At 42.1% G+C, this 16,579-nt stretch overlaps 3 pseudogenes across 1 annotated transcript; 2 read left to right on the top strand and 1 right to left on the bottom strand.

Annotated features, from left to right (window-relative positions):
* The first annotated feature begins 1,800 nt into the window (after window positions 1-1,800).
* On the top strand, window positions 1,801-4,070 carry LOC101009134 (annotated as a pseudogene).
* Window positions 4,071-6,719: 2,649 nt separating this feature from the next.
* Window positions 6,720-7,849, bottom strand: LOC101002972 (annotated as a pseudogene). Its single transcript, XR_004176732.1, has one exon. The product of XR_004176732.1 is annotated as a 40S ribosomal protein SA-like (transcript).
* Window positions 7,850-13,722: 5,873 nt separating this feature from the next.
* LOC101008789 lies at window positions 13,723-15,556 on the top strand (annotated as a pseudogene).
* Window positions 15,557-16,579: the final 1,023 nt, after the last annotated feature.

Genomic DNA, 16,579 nt, shown 5'->3' with positions numbered 1-16,579 from the left:
AATACCTGGTCTAACCAGCTAACAGTGCTGTACTGAAGGCCAAATATAAAAATGCCTGTGAAAGTGTTTCAGAACCTATAATATAGTGTGATATCAGATATTGCTGATAATGTGCTTGCTGTCATTTTTATTAATGTAAGGCCAGAGTCCATGTCCCATTATTCACTGCTATATCTCTAGTGACTGGTAAAATGCCTGGAACATAATAGATATAAAATAAATGTTTGATAAGTGAGAACAAAATTAAGAAACAAAAAGTATATGAAACTGACATGAACTCGTAAGGATAGAAGAGACCTGGGAAGTCACCCAATAACCTCATGTTATGTATGAGGAAACTGAGCCCAGAGCAATTAAAGGACTCACTTAAACACGACACAGGTGGCAGACTTTTAGTATGGTGGAGGAGATAAAGGCACAGTCATCCGCAAAATCACAAGGGAAACACCAGAGACTCCAGGAGAATGTTGCTCCCTTTTTAGCTACTTCAGGAAAATCATGCCATAATATCATTACATCACTGCTTGTTGCAGTCCCAAGGAACACTGCGTTCTCTAGCAGCACTCAGACTTTGTTCCATTAACAACTGTTATCAAACAGGAGGCAGTAGGGACTCAAAAATCCTTTTGTCACGTTTTGGTTCCAATGTTCTACAGGGGTAGAGGGAGCTTCTGCTCCCTGGCCTGTGGGTCATATGGTCTTTATTGCAACTCTCAGCCTTGTTTTTGTAGAACAAAAGCAGCCACAGAAAATATGTAAATGAATGAGTTTGGCTGTGTGCCGACAAAACTTTAGTTATAGAAATAGGTGACCAGCTAGATTTGTCGTAGAGGATTTGATAAGAAGCCAGGACTTACCTCAAATGTACTCTGTTCCAAAGGCCAGTCTGTTCTCCAACTCCTCTCAAACATTATAATAATAATATACATTATAATTAATATATGCTACTAACAAAATGTTTTTTTTTTAAATAAGGCAAAAGTGTGACTTTCATACAAATATTTTAAAAAGTTAAAGATTTGACCAGATGCGGTGGCTCACGCCTATAATCCCAACACTTTGGGAGGCTGAGGGGGTGGATCACTTAAGGTCAGGAGTTCGAGACCAGCCTGGCCAACCTGGTGAAACCTTGTCTCTACTAAAAATACAAAAATTAACCAGGCGTGGTGTTGCAACTGTAGTCCCAGCTACTTGGGAGGCTGAGGCAGGAGAATCACTTGAACCTGGGAGGCAGAGGTTGCAGTGAGCCAAAGTCTCGCCACTGCACTCCAGCTTGGATGACAGAGTGAGACTTTGTCTCAAAAATAAAATAAAATAAAATAAGTCAAAAATTTTATTTAACACACTAATTAGTGAGGAAAACACCAATACATTAAAACCAGTTCAAAGGGGATTAAAAGAACAAACACATATAGAGGCAATCAGGAATGCCGAAATGAATTTGTCAATAGAAAAAACTGATCAATATTTACAAGAAATAGAATAATGCTTGGAATCATCTTTTCCACAGAGTGGTCATCACTTTCATCTTCACCGGACACAACTTATTGCTATGTCTATGGACAAGACTCATTTGCATTACTATAAGGTTTTGTTTTTTTTTTTAAGACAGAGTCTTGCTCTGTTGTCCAGGCAGGAATGCAGTGGTGCCATATCAGCTCACTGCGACCTCCACCTCCTGGGTTCAAGCAATTCTCATGCCTCAGCCTCTTGAGTAGCTGGGATTAAAAGCATGTACCACCATGCCGGGCTAAATTTTGTATTTTTAGTAGAGACAGGGTTTTACCATGTTAGCCAGGCTGATCTTGAACTCCTGGCCTCAAGTGATCCACTCGCCTCGGCCTCCCAAAGGGCTGGGATTACAGATGTAAGCCACTGCCCCTGGTCTTGCATTACTACAAATTTTCAACAACTTACAGAGTTGCATATAACCATCAGTCTGTGATGAAAACTACAATTCTCCATATAGTCAGATAATTCCAAAGGATCTCTTAGACAACCCCCGCTGAAATGATACCCAGTCATCACCCATTCAGAATTTTCCCTGATAATTTATTATAATTTTTCTTAATGCTATTCTTTCATCCAAAGTTTCCCAAAAGGTGATAAATATAACACTGGTGATACTGGATTTTAGGTGGCATGGACAAATACTTTTATCTTAATAAACATATGTTTATTTTATAATAGGTTATAAAATTAGACTGTCAAACTCATAATATCACAGATGCTATTTTTTAAAAACCTCTACCTAGATAGATCACTGAAATTTCAGAACATTATAAATAAGAGATGATTCTAAAATCCTGTAGAAAGAAAAAAAGTTACTTACAAAGGAGCAAGAATCACAGACACCTCTGAAAGTATCGTTAAAGTTTCTCTTCTCCCTGGCGTCACGTCTAAGTCAGAGTCTCCTAAAGAGCCCGAACACCTAAGGAAGCTCTTCATTGGAGGGTTGAGCTTTGAAACAACCAATGAGAGCCTGAGGAGCCATTTTGAGCAACAGGGACCGCTCATGGACTGTGTGGTAACGAGAGATCCAAACACCAAGCGCTCCAGGGGCTGTGGGTTTGTCACATATGCCACTGTGGAGGAGGTGGATGCAGCCACGAATGCAAGACCACATAAGGTGGATGGAAGAGTTGTGGAGACCAAGAGAACTGTCTCAAGAGGACATTCTCAAAGACCAGGTGCCCACTTAACTATGAAGAAGATATTCGTTGGTGGCGTTAAAGAAGACACTGAAGAACATCACCCAAGAGATTATTCTGAACAGTGCGGAAAAAGTGAAGTGACTGAAATCATGACTGACTGAGGCAGTGGCAAGAAAAGGGGCTTTGCCTTTGTAACCTTTGACAACCATGACTCCGTGGATAAGACTGTCATTCAGAAATACCGTCCTGTGAATGGCCACAACTGCAAAGCTAGGAAAGCCCTATCAAAGCAAGAGATGGCTAGTGCTTCATCCAGCCACAGAGGTCGAAGTGGTTCTGGAAACTTTGGTGGTGGTCGTGGAGGTGGTTTCGGTGGGAATAACTTCGGTCGTGGAGGAAACTTTAGTCATCATGTTGGCTTTGGTGGCAGCCGTGGTGGTGGCGGATATGGTGGCAGTGGGGATGGCTATAATGCATTTGGTGATGACGGAAGCAATTTTGGAGGTGGTGGAAGCTACAGTGATTTTGGCAGTTACAACAATCAGTCTTCAAATTTTGGTCCCATGAAGGGAGGAAACTTTGGAGACAGAAGCTCTGGCCCCTATGGCGGTGGAGGCCAATACTTTGCCAAACCACGAAACCAAGGTGGCTATGGCGGTTCCACTAGCAGCAGTAACTATGGCAGTGGCAGAATATTTTAATTAGGGCACAAAGCTTAGCAGGAGAGGAGAGCCAGAGAAGTGACGGGGAAGCCACAGGTTACAACAGATTTGTGAACTCAGTCAAGCACAGTGGTGGAAGGGCCTAGCTGCTACAAAGAAGACATGTTTTAGACAAATACTCATGTGTATGGGCAAAAAACTCAAGGACTGTATTTGTGATTAATGGTATAACAGTTTATTTTAGTTTCTGTTCTGTGGAAAGTGTAAACCATTCCAGCAAAGGGCTTTGAGATATATATAATATATATTTTTTGCACCCATGCTGTTGATTGTTAAATGTAATAGTCTGATCATGATGCTGAATAAATGACTTTTTTTTTTAATGTGCTGTTTAAAGTTAGTCTACTCTGAAGCCATCTTGGTAAATTTCCCCCAACAGTGTGAAGTTAGAATTCCTTCAAGGTGATGCCAGGTTCTATTTGGAATTTATATACAACCTGCTTGAGTGGAGAAGCCATTGTCTTCAGAAACCTTGGTGTAGTTGAACTGATAGTTACTGTTGTCACCTGAAGTTCGCCATTAAAAGAGATTACCCAAGCAAAATCATGGAATTATTGGTCATAAAAATAATTGTTGGCACATCCTATGCAATATATCTAAATTGATTAATGGTACCAGATAAAATTATAGATGGGAATGAAGCTTGTGTATCATCCATTATCATGTGTAATCAATAAACAATTTAATTCTCTTGGAAAAAAGGAGCAAGAATCAAACAAACATCAGATTTCCTATCAACATTGGATGCTCAAAAACAGAAAATATACCTTCAAAGTTTAGAGTGAAAGTTATTTTAAGAGTAAAATTTTATTTCCGTTTAAACTTTTCAATCCAGAGTGAGAGTAAAGCAGTTATTCTCAGAAATTTAATAACTCAGAAGATTTAACACCCATAAATTCCAGGTAAATTAAAAACTAAAGTGTGGTACAGATTTGTTTCCAGCCCAGATGGAGTCACAGAGACCAGATTTACTTTTCTGCCTGAAATCACTGAAAAAATAAGACAAAAATCTATGAAACAATGGTTTTTAAGGCACTGGACACGACACAGTGAAGACGAGTGATCCCTGAGAGATGAGCAGCTAGTCAAGTGAGCCCAGTGATGGTCCAGGCTTAGTGCCTGAGGAGAGTTTCCAGGCTGCAGTGCACTGGGAGTTAAGGGGAACCCAGGCAAGATGCAGCGACCTCCCAGACTTAAGGAGAAGAACTGAGAGTTGAAGAGATGAAGCTGGCGAAGACCAAAAAGACCAAAGCTGTTGGAGCTTGCAGAATAAAATACCGGAGAGGAGAAAGGGTCTCAGAGAAAGACAGAATCACCAAAATGTCCAGAGGTTCTCCCTCACGTACTCAGCTGACTGCTTATAAGCACATGCACGGGAGAAAAAGACACATGGAAAGAACTACTCATAAGAAGCTCGTGTGGGGCCAGGAATGGTGCCAATTCCCCCAACCAGACTTGAAAACCTCGTAATTCATGAGGTATTAGGGTAGAGTACTCGGAAGGCTCTTGCCTCCATAGTGGGGGAAAGTTAGCCCTAGATTAAATGTTACTCTGATCTCACCTAATGAGGCTTAAAAGCAAGAACCGAAAGGATCAAACTTTTTCCAGGTTAACTTAGTTGCATCTCAGAACAAAGCTCAAGGATGTTTACAGGTATATAAAAATATCCAGCACCCAACAAAGTAAAATTTATAATGTGTGACATTTAATTTAAGAAAAGACAACTCTAAGGCATGCAAAGAAGCAGGAAAATTGTAAGGAGAAAAAAAATCAATCAATCAAAACTGCATAAAATAGACATAGATGATAGCATTAGTAGACAAGGGCCGGACGTGGTGGCTCATACCTGTAACTCTAGTACTTTGGGAGGATAATACAGGCAGATCCCTTGAGCCCAGGAGTTTGAGACCAACCTGGGCAACACGGTGAAACCCCGTCTCTACAAAAAAATGCAAAAATTAGCCAAGTGTGATGGCACATGCCTGTAGTCCCTGAGGTGAGAGAATCACCTGAGCCTGAGGAGGTTGAGGCTGCAGTGAGCTAAGATCGCATTACTACACTCTATCACGGGTAAGACCCTGTGTCAAAAAAAAAAAAAGTAGACAAGGACATTAAAACAGCAATTATAAATGTATTCCTTATATCTCAAAATCTAGAGTAATAGTTTTCAGTAGAAATGTGATTCTCCATCCCTGGTGACATTTGGCAATGTCTGGAGACAGTTTGGTTGTCACAATTTGGGGGTAGAGGTGCCACTGGCATAATGTGGGTAGAATCCAGGGATGTTGCTAAACATTCTTCATGCACAGGAACAGCCCCCCACGACAAAAAATTATCTAGCCCAAATTGTCAGAAGTGCTGAGGTTGAGAAACTCTGATCTAGAGGAATGATTGAATATGTTAAGTAAAGACATAGGAAATATGAAAAAGATACAAATTGAACTTTTGCAGATAAAAATGACAATGACTGAGATTAAAAATACACTGGATAGGATCAATAACAGGTTAGACATTGCAGAAAAACATGAGTGAACTTTAAAACATGCAATATAAGCCATGCAAAATGAAACTCAAAATATAAGTCTGGGGTATAAGAAAAAAGAAACAGATCATCAGTAAACTGTGGGACAACGTCAAGTGGCTTAACATATATGTTGTTGGAGTCCTGAAGAAAAGGGGTGATGGAAAAAAAATCTCGAAATAAATAAAAGCCATGACATTTACAAATTTGATAAGAGCTATAAACCAACAGATCCAAGAAGCTCAACAAACCACAAGCACAAGAAATGTGAAGAAAACTACACCAAGGCAAAATCATAATCAAGTCACTTAAAATAAATTATAAATAAAAAATATTAAAAGCAGCCAGAGGGCTGGGTGTGGTGGCTCACACCTGTAATCCCAGCACTTTGGGAGGCTGAGGTGGGCAGATGACCCGAGGTAAGGAGTTCAAGACCAACCTGACCAACAAGGTGAAACGCTGTCTTTACCAAAAATGCAAAAATTAGCTGGGTGTGATGGTGGGCGCCTGTAATCCCAGTTACTCGGGAGGTTGAGGCACAAGAATTGCTTGAACCCGGGAGGCGGAGGTTGCAGTGAGCCGAGACCACGCCACTGCACTCCAGCCTGGGAGTGAGACTCCATCTCAAAAAAAAAAAAAAAAAAAAAAAAAGAAAAAAAAAAAAAAAAAAAGGAAAAAGCAGCCAGAGGAGAAAGAAGATATGATGTGTACAGAAGAACGGAGATAATGATGACAGAACATTTCTGTCAGACAAGGCAAACAAAAGAAAATAGTGGAACAACATCTTTGAAGTACTTAAAAAGAAAAAGCTGTCCACCTAAATTTTTTTTTTTTTAGAAACTGATGTTTATTTTCCATCAACCATTTTTCCATGTTACTTAAGAGCCCATGCAAGAATAGCTTAAGACCATTCAGTGGTTGCTCCTACCCATTCAGTGGCCTGAGCAGCGGGAGGTGCTCACCAGTCTCCCGTGGCAGGCTGAGCACTCCAGTCTTCAGTAGGGAGCTGCTGAATAGGCACAGAGGTCACCTGCCACCTCAGACCAGTCTGCACCCTCAGGCTGAGTAGCGGAGAACTCAGGAGCTGGCACAGTCTGTTCACCCTGAAATTCCTCCTTGGTCACTGCCTTTTCAGCAGCAGCCTGCTCTTCTTTTTCAATCTCTTCAGCATCTCTGTAGAAGTAGAGCTCAGGCATGACCTCCCACGGGTGTTCACGGGAAATGGTGCCATGCATGTGCAGAACTTCCTGAGCCAGCATCTGCCACATCAAACCCACTGAGTGAGCTCCCTTGTTGCGTGGAATGGCAATGTCCACATAGTGCAGAGGAGAATCTGTGTTACACAGAGCAATGGCAGGTAGGTTAACATAAGATGCCTCCATGAGAGGCTGGTGGTCAGCCCTGGGGTCAGTAACCACAAGAAGCCGTGGCTCCTGGAAGGCTGCCTGGATCTGGTTAGTGAAGGTTCCAGGAGTGAAGCGGCCAGCAACTGGAGTGGCTCCAGTGGCGGCAGCAAACTTCAGCACGGTCCTCTGGCCAGTATTCCTGGAAGATATAACACTGACATCAGCAGGGTTTTCAATGACAACAATGGCACGAGCTGCCAGCAGAAGCTTCTCCCAGGTCCTCTTCAGATTTATGATGTAGATGCCATCACTTTTCATTTTATAGATGTATTGTTCCATCTGGAAGTCAAGATTGGTGCCACCTAAGTGGGTTCCTGCTGCAAGGAACTTAAGGACATCCTCCTCCTTCATTTGCAGGACATCAAGGGCTCCGGACATTGTGGAAGTTTCACTTTAAGTTACGACGGGAATCCACAATAACGCCGTATGGACCCCTCTGGAGGTAGCACAGAAAAGCCTAAAATTGTGTATTAAGATATCTTTTAAGCCAGGCATGGTTGTGCATGCCTGTAGTCCCAGCTATCCAGGAGGCTGACGTAGGAGGATCACTTGAGCCCAGGAATTTGAGTTCAGCCTGGGCAACATAGTTAGACCCCATCTCTAAATAAATAAATATATCTTAAAAATGAAGCCAAAAGACCGGGTGCGGTGGCTCAAGCCTGTAATCCCAACACTTTGGGAGGCCGAGACGGGCGGGTCACGAGGTCAGGCGATCGAGACCATCCTGGCTAACACGGTGAAACCCCATCTCTACTAAAATATACAAAAAACTAGCCGGGCGAGGGAGCAGGTGCCTGTAGTCCCAGCTACTCGGGAGGCTGAGGTAGGAGAATGGCATAAACCCGGGAGGCGGAGCTTACAGTGAGCTGAGATCCAGCCACTGCACTCCAGCTTGGGTGACAGAGTGAGACTCCGTCACAAAAAAAAAAAAAAAAAAAGACAAAATAGAGACCTTTTTAGATGTTAAAAAGCTGAAAGGACTCACCAGCATATCCACATTACAGAAAATACTAAAGGAAATCTTTTAGGCAGAAAGAACGTTGGAAATATAAATCTTCCTAAAGGAACAAAGAGCATTGAAAATGGTAACTATGTAGGTAAATATATACAACTTTTATCTTATTATTTCAATATTTTGAAAAGATAAGCTGGGCACAGTGGCTCAGACCTGTAATCCCAGCACTTTGGGAGGCTGAGGCAGGTGGATCACGAGGTCAGGAGTTTGAGACCATCCTGGCTAACACGGTGAAACCACGTCTCTACTAAAAATACAAAAAATTAGCTGGGCTGGTGGCACTCACCTGTAGTCCCAGCTACTCAGGAGGCTGAGGCAGGAGAATCACTTGAACCCGGGAGGCGGAGCTTGCAGTGAGCCGAGATTGCGCCATTGCACTCCAGCTTGAGCAACAGAGACTCCATCTCAAAAAAAAAAAAAAAAAAAGAAGATAATTGCCTAGCCAGAGAAATCAGGCAAGAGAAAGAAATAAAGGGCATCCAAGTTGCGAGGGAGAATGTCAAAGTCAAATTGTCCCTGTTGCAAATGACATGGTCTTATATATAGAAAACCCTAAAAGTTCCACCAAAAACTCTTAGAATTGATAAAAAAAAATTTAGTAACGTTACAGGATACAAAATCAACATACAAAAATCAGTAGCACTTTTATACATCAACAGTGAGCAAGCAGAAGAAGGAATCAAGAAAGCAATCTAACTTATAATAGCTACCAAAAAAAATTCATAGGAATAAATTTAACAAAGAAGGTGAAAGCTAAAGACCTTTCTCTATAAACTACAGGAAAACTATAAAACACTGATGAAAGAAATTGAAAAGGACACACTCAAAAATGGAAAGATATCCCATATTCATGTTTCCAATATTCTTGGAAGAATATTGTGAAAATGACCATACTACTAAAAGTGATCTACAGATTTAATACCATCCCTATCAAAATATTAATGACACTATTCACAGAAATAGAAAAACAACAATCTTAAAATTTCTATGGAACCACAAAAAGCCCTGAATGGCCAAAGCAATCATGAGCAAAAATAACAAAATTGGAGGCATCACACTACTGGACTTCAAACTATATTACAGAGCTATAGTAACAAAACAGCATGGCACTGGCACAAAAACAGGCACATAGATGAATGGGACAGAATAGAGAGCCCAAAAATAAATCCACATACTTGTAGTTAGCTTAGTTTCAACAAAGATGCCAAGAACATTTATTGGGGAAGGGGCAGTCTTTTCAATATATGGTGCTAGAAAACTGAGTATTTGTATGTGAAAAAATAAAACTAGACCCCTGTCTCTCACCATATTAAAAAAAAAAAATGCCAGGCACGGTGGCTCATGCCTATAATCCCAGCACTTTGGGAGGCCGAGGTGGGTGGATCACCTGAAATCGGGAGTTCAAGACCAGCCTCACCAACATGGAGAAACCCCATCTCTACTAAAAATACAAAATCAGCCAGGCATGTGGCACCTGCCTGGAATCCCAGCTACTCAGGAGGCTGAGGCAGGAGAATCACTTGAATCCGGGAGGCAGATGTTGCAGTGAGCCAAGACCATGCCATTGCACTCCAGCCTGGGCAAAAATAATGAAACTCTGTCTCAAAAAAACCCAAACAAACCCCAAAATGGATTAAAGATTTAAATGTAGGCTGGGTGCAGTGGCTTATGCTTGTAATCCCAGAACTTTGGGAGGCCGAGGCAGGTGGATCACTTGAGGACAGGAGTTCAAGACCAGCCTGATCAACATGGTGAAACCCTGTCTGTACTAAAAATACAAAAAAAATTAGCCGGGCATGATGGTGGGCACCTGTAATGCCAGCTACTCAGGAGGCTGAGTCAGGAGAATTGCTCAAACTCAGGAGGCAGAGGTTGCAGCGAGCCGAGATCATGCCATTGCAACTGCAATCCAGCCTGGGCAACAAGAGTGAAACTCCGTTTCAAAAAAAAAAAAAAGATTTAAATGTAAGACCAAAAACTATAAAGATAGGAGAAATGTTTCAGGATATTGGCCTGCTCAAAGATTTTTATGGAAAAATCCTCATAAGTATAGGCAATAAAGGCCAAAACAGACAAATGGAATTCTGTCAAATGAAAAAGCTTCTGCACAGCAAAGAAAACAATGAACAGAGTGAAGAGACAACTTACAGAATGGCAGAAAATATTTGCAAGCTATTTATCCAACCAGGGATTAATAGCCAGAATATACAAAGAACTCAAACAACTTAACAGCAACAACAACAACAACAACAACAACAAAAATTTAAAAATAGGCAAATGAGCTGAATTGATATATCTCATACAAGAAGATATACAAATGGCCCACAGGTATATGAAAAAATGTTCAACATTACTAATCATCAGAGAAATGCAAATCAAAACTAAAGTAAGTTCTCTCACCCCAGTTGGAAAGGCTATTATTAGAAACAAAAAAACAAAAACAAAAAAATACCCGACAAATGCTTGTAAGGAGGTGGAGAAAGGACACCTCACCTTTTTTTTTTTTTTTGAGATGGAGTCTCGCTCTGTCGCCCAGGCTGCAGTGCAGTGGCATGCTCTCAGCTCACTGCAAGCTCCGCTTCCTGGGTTCACGCCATTCTCCTGCCTCAGCCTCCCAAGTAGTTGGGACTACAGGCGCCCACCACAACGCCCGGCTAACTTTTTTTGTACTTTTAGTAGAGACGGGGTTTCACCGTGTTAGCCAGGATGATCTCGATCTCCTGACCTCGTGATCCACCTGCCTTGGCCTCCCAAAGTTCTGGGATTACAGGCGTGAGCCACCACGCCCGGCGAGAAAGGAGAACTCTTATGCCCTGTTGGTAGCCATATAAATTAGCAGTCATTATGGAAAACATTATGGAGGTTCCTCAAAAAACTAACAATAGGCCAGGCACAGTGGTTCATGCCTGTAATCCCAGAAGTTTGAGAGGCCGAGGCAGGTGGATCACTTGAGGTCAGGAGTTCAAGACCAGCCTGGTCAAAATGGTGAAACCCCATCTCTACTAAAAATACAAAAAATTAGCCAGGCGTGGTGGCGGATGCCTGTGATTCCAGCTACCCAAGAGGCTGAGGCAGGAGAATCGCTTGAACCCAGGAGGCAGAGGTTGCAGTGCGCCAAGATGGCGCCACTGCACTCCAGCCTGGGCAACAGAGCGAGATGCCGTCTCAAAAACAAAAACAAAACAAAACAAAAACCCCTAAAAATAGAACTACCATATATGATCCATATGATCCAGCAATTCCACATCTAGGTATATATCCAAAGGAAAGGACATTGATATGTCAGAGAGATATCTGCACTCCCATGTTTTACTGCAACAGTATTCACAATAGTTAAGACATGGAATCCACCTAGATACCCATCAACAGATGAATGGACAAAGAAAGCATGGTACAGGCGGGGCGCAGTGGCTCACGCCTGTAATCCCAGCACTTTGGGAGGCTGAGGCGGGCAGATCACCTGAGGTCAGGAGTTCGAGACCAGCCTGACCAACATGGAGAAACCCCATCTCTACTAAAAATGCAAAATTAGCCAGCCATGGTGGCAGGCGCCTGTAATCCCAGCTACTCAGGAGGCTGAAGCAGGAGAATCGCTTGAACCTGGGAGGTGGAGGTTGCAGTGGGCCGAGATTGGGCCACGGCACTCCAGCCTGGTGACAAGGTGAGACTCCGTCTCATATAAAAATAAAAATAAATAAAGCATGGTATAGGGCCGGGGCGGTGGCTCATGCCTGTAATCCTAGTACTTTGGGAGGCTGAGGCAGGTGGATCACCTGAGGTCAGCAGTTTGAGAGCAGCCTGGCCAACATGGTGAAACCCCATCTCTATTAAAATACAAAAACTTAGCCGCGCGTGGTGGTGGATGCCTGTAATCCCAGCTGCTCGGAGCCTGAGGCAGGAGAATCACTTGAATCTGGGAGGCGAAGGCTTCAGTGAGCCAAGATCGGACCACTGCACTCCAGCCTGGGCAACAACAGCAAAACTCTGTCTCAAAAAAAAAAAAAAAAAAAAAGAAGAAGAAAGAAAGCATGGTATATATGCACAATGGAATACTGCCATAACGAGTTAAAGAATTCTGTCATTCACAGCAACCTGAATGAACTTGGAGGACGTTAGGTTAAGTGAAATAATCCAGACACAGAAAGATAAATACTGTATGTTTTTCCTCATATGTGGAAGCTACAAAGTTGATCTCTTAGAGGTAGAAAGTAGAATAGTGGTTACTAGAGGCAGAGATGGGTAGGTGGGGAGGGGAAGATAAGCAAAAGTTGGTTAACAGAAGTAAAATTACAACTAGGTAGGAGGAATAATTCCTGGTGTTCTGTAACACTACAGGGAGACTGTAATTGACAATGATTTATTGTATATTTTCAAATAGTTACAAGAGCAGATTTTGAATGTTCCCAAAACAAAGAAATGATAGATATTTGAAGTGATGGATACGCTAACTACCTGGTAATTATACATTGTATACATGTATCTAAATATCACACTGAACCTCATAAATATGTACAATTACTATGTGTCCATTTAAAATAATAATAAAAGCAAAGAAAACCCAAAATAAAAAAGATGATTGTTTAAACAAAAGTAATAATGGAGTATGAGGTTTACAGCATATATGGAAGTAAAATGTGAGACACCAATAGGACAAAGCATTGGTTTGTTTGGAGGGGAGGCTAAGGGGGTTCGGCCTTCCCCAGGATCTCTACCTGTGACTGAATAGTACACTAAACTCAGTAGGAGTATTATAACACCTGTCTGGCCTAGAGGCCAAGCCAATTTTCCAATTTGGTAGTTATAAAACCAAGCCATTTTTGTTTGTTTGTTTGTTTTGTTTGTTTTTTCCTAAAGAAAACACAAAGAGCTAGGAACAGTGGTTCACACCTATAATCCCAGTGCTTTGGGGGGCCAAGGTGGGAGGATCGCTTGAAGGCAGGAGTTGGAGACTCACTTTGTGCCAACGTTGCATCGAACAACTGAATTGCCTAACATTTTCATTGATTTGATGAATTGTTTGGATATTGCATAGATACAGGATTTAAAATAAATTCTTTCTTTAAAAATTGAGTGGCCAGGTGCAGCGGCTCACACCCGTAATCCCAGTGTTTTGCGAGGCCAAGGCAGGAGGATCACTTGAGGCCAGGAGTTTGAGACTACAGTGAGCTATGATCGCACCACTGTACTCCAGCCTAGGTGACAGAGCAAGATCGTGTCTCTAAAAAAGAAAGAAGACAGAAGGGAACCGAGCCCTCAGTCTGGTGGTGTTGGTATTGGCTGGGCTGAGGACAGCCCAGAACTCCAGGGTGCTAGCCTTTCAGCCACAAAAAAATTCCATTTCACCCAAGGACCAGAACCCATCGAAAAGATCTGCATTCCCCACAGGTAATTTCATGCTCCCAAAATGGGACATAACATGATCATATTTGACATTCTGTTGTCAGAGCCTTGTGGGAAAATTGTGTCAAGAAGCACAAGTTTGGCAGAAGAAGGAGGCAGAAAGTCTTGAGAAGAATGCATCGGAAAAGACAAATGAGGGGTGAACCCTCGAGGCCAAGTGCAGGAGGAAAGGCATCTCCCAGGCTGAGTACTGGCTGGGAGAATGGCTTCATAGACATTCACAGCATGCGGCTTCTGGAAAAGATAGAAAGGAAGGCTCTCACAAGGCAGAGTTCACTTCCCAAGGACAGAGGCAAATGGAGCAGTGCATTTGTGTTTGGACTTTCTGGGGAGCACTGGATGGAGCTGCCAGATTTGTTGAAGGAGCAGACGCACCTGAGAGAATGGCAGGTATGCGACACCCCGATTCAAATCACTCCTACATGTATCGAGCTGTTTCAAGGGATGAGAATTCAGGATCTGCCAAAGAAACAAATCTCACATTTTCCAGCTAAAATCAGTTGTTTGAAGAACTTGAAATAACTCAATGTGAGTTTCAACTATCTGAAGAGCATTTCTCCAGAGCTGGGAGACTGAAATCCAGAGGGACTGGATTGTTCTGGAAATCTAGAATTCACAGAGCTGCCTTTTGAATTAAGTAATTGGAAGCTAGTTGCATTTGTAGGTATCTCAGCAAACAAGTTTTCCAGTGTCCCAATCTGTGTCCTGAGGATGTCTATTTGCAGTGGTTGGATATCAGCAACAATAACCTGACTGACCTGCCACAAGATAGAGACAGGCTGGGAGAGCTGCAGGGCTTTCTCTTGTATAAAAGCAAGTTGACCTACCTTCCTTACCCCTTGCTTAACCTGAAGAAGTGCACTTTGTTAGTCGTCAATGGGGACCACTTAGTGGAGCTTTCAACTGCCCTTTGTGACTCCTCCACACCTTTAAAATTTGTGAGCATTACAAACAATCCCCTCCACCTTTTTTTTTTTTTTTTTTTTTTTTACAGAGTCTTCCTCTGTCACCAAGGCTTGAGTGCAGTGGCACGATCTCAGCTCACTGCAACCTCCACCTCCTGAGTTCCAGTGATTCTTCCACCTCAGCCTCCTGAGTAGCTGGGACCAGAGGTGTGCACCACCACACCCAGCTAATTTTTGTATTTTTAGTAGAGACAGGGTTTTGCCATGTTGGCCAGGCCAGTCTCGAACTCCTGGGCTCAAGGGATCCGCCCACCTCGGCCTCTCAAAGTGTTAGAAATACAAGCGTGAGCCTTGATAAAGAATTTATGAGGCTGGGTGCGGTGGTTAATGCCTGTAATCCCAGTACTTTGGGAAGCCAAGGTGGGTGGATCGTGTGAGGTCAGGAGTTTGAGACCAGCTTGGCCAACATAGTGAGACCCTCGTCTCTACTAAAAATACAAAAATTAGTGGGGCGTGATGGCACGCGCCTGTAATCCCAGCTACTCCGGAGGCTGAGGCAGGACAATCACTTGAACCGAGAAGGCAAAGGTTGTAGGGAGCCGAGATTGTGCCTCCACACTCCAGTCCAGGTGACAGAGTGAGGCTCCGTCTCAAAAGAAACAAGAATGTATGAAAGCCTATACTGAAGATCTTAAGGAAAGAGAATCTTCCCAAGCTGTACCACCAAAGGGTCTTTTAGCCTTCAACTTTGATATTATCCATCAGAAGACAGCAAAGTCTCACTATTCTGTGGAGCTTTCAGTTTTTGTGTTATGGGTCATGTCATGTAGGAAGAATGGCTTGTGCTTAAGGACAAAGTCTAGAAACTATCATAGTGGTTAAGACAAGTGATTTTCAAATGTCAAATATATGAATACGTCCCTCCAAAAAAAATTTTAAAAAAAGTAAAAATAAATGAGGCTACATTATTTGGCCTTAAAAGATGTCAAGCCTAGAAATTGTAAAAATTTCTTAGGCTCTTAGGATAAAATACTGAGAGAGGAACTAATTATGGTCTGGAGTTTCATTGGCTGTTAAAACCTATGGAATGTTGTCTGGCTCCTAGTGCTTTTGTGTGGTATTCTAATGTACAATTTTGCTTTTGAAACTGTTGGGAAGGTTGGAGGTCAACTGAATTGTTTATTCAAAGTCATAAATGCAAATTGTTTTCTCATCTCTGGAATTAGGAATCTTTGAATGTAAGTCAGAATTTCCTTAAAAGTTAGCAGAAAAAGTTGGTTTTTATTTGGAAACGTGTTAGGTTAATTACAGTCTTAATTTGGTGGAGTACAATGGAGATCTTTTTTAATGGACATGGAGAAGCTGGAAATATTATACTCTACAACCTGTTATCAACCTACCAAATAGGTGAAAAAAAGTCCTAGGTGGAAAATTAAGATTAATATCAATTACATTTCTTTGTGAGGCATGTTTTTATCTTAGCAATTTGGACTCTGGCACTTCATCTGGAATATGTATATTGTATACTTGATAACTACTGTGAGTGGATGGCTCCTGTGCTAATTTGTAAGTTTATTGTATTAATGAGCTCTTGCTAGTTTATGTGGCAATAAGAAACACCCCCAAATCTCAGTGGTTTATGACAACAAAGGTTTATTTCTCCCTCTTGGTGCATGTCAGCTGCAGCTTGGCTCAATGGGTATTCATTTCAGAATCTAGGTTGACAGAGCAACACCGATTAAAGACATTTGTTACCGTGACAGAGGAAAAAGAGTACAACGGCTAAGCCACGCAATGTCTCTTTAACTCCTGTTTCGATGGTACACATGGCTTATGCTTCACATTTCATTGGCTGAAGGAAATCGCATGGGCAAACCTAACGTTAAGAGAGTGGGGAAGTCTGCACCTGTAGGAAGGTACTGCAAGTCACATGGAAATATGTAGGATATAAAATTC

The sequence above is a fragment of the Papio anubis genome, chromosome 10 (genome assembly GCF_008728515.1).
Source record: "Papio anubis isolate 15944 chromosome 10, Panubis1.0, whole genome shotgun sequence".
Classification (NCBI taxonomy): domain Eukaryota; kingdom Metazoa; phylum Chordata; class Mammalia; order Primates; family Cercopithecidae; genus Papio; species Papio anubis.
The sequence above is the reverse complement of the archived record's forward strand: the minus strand, read 5'-3'. Positions and strand labels throughout refer to the sequence as shown.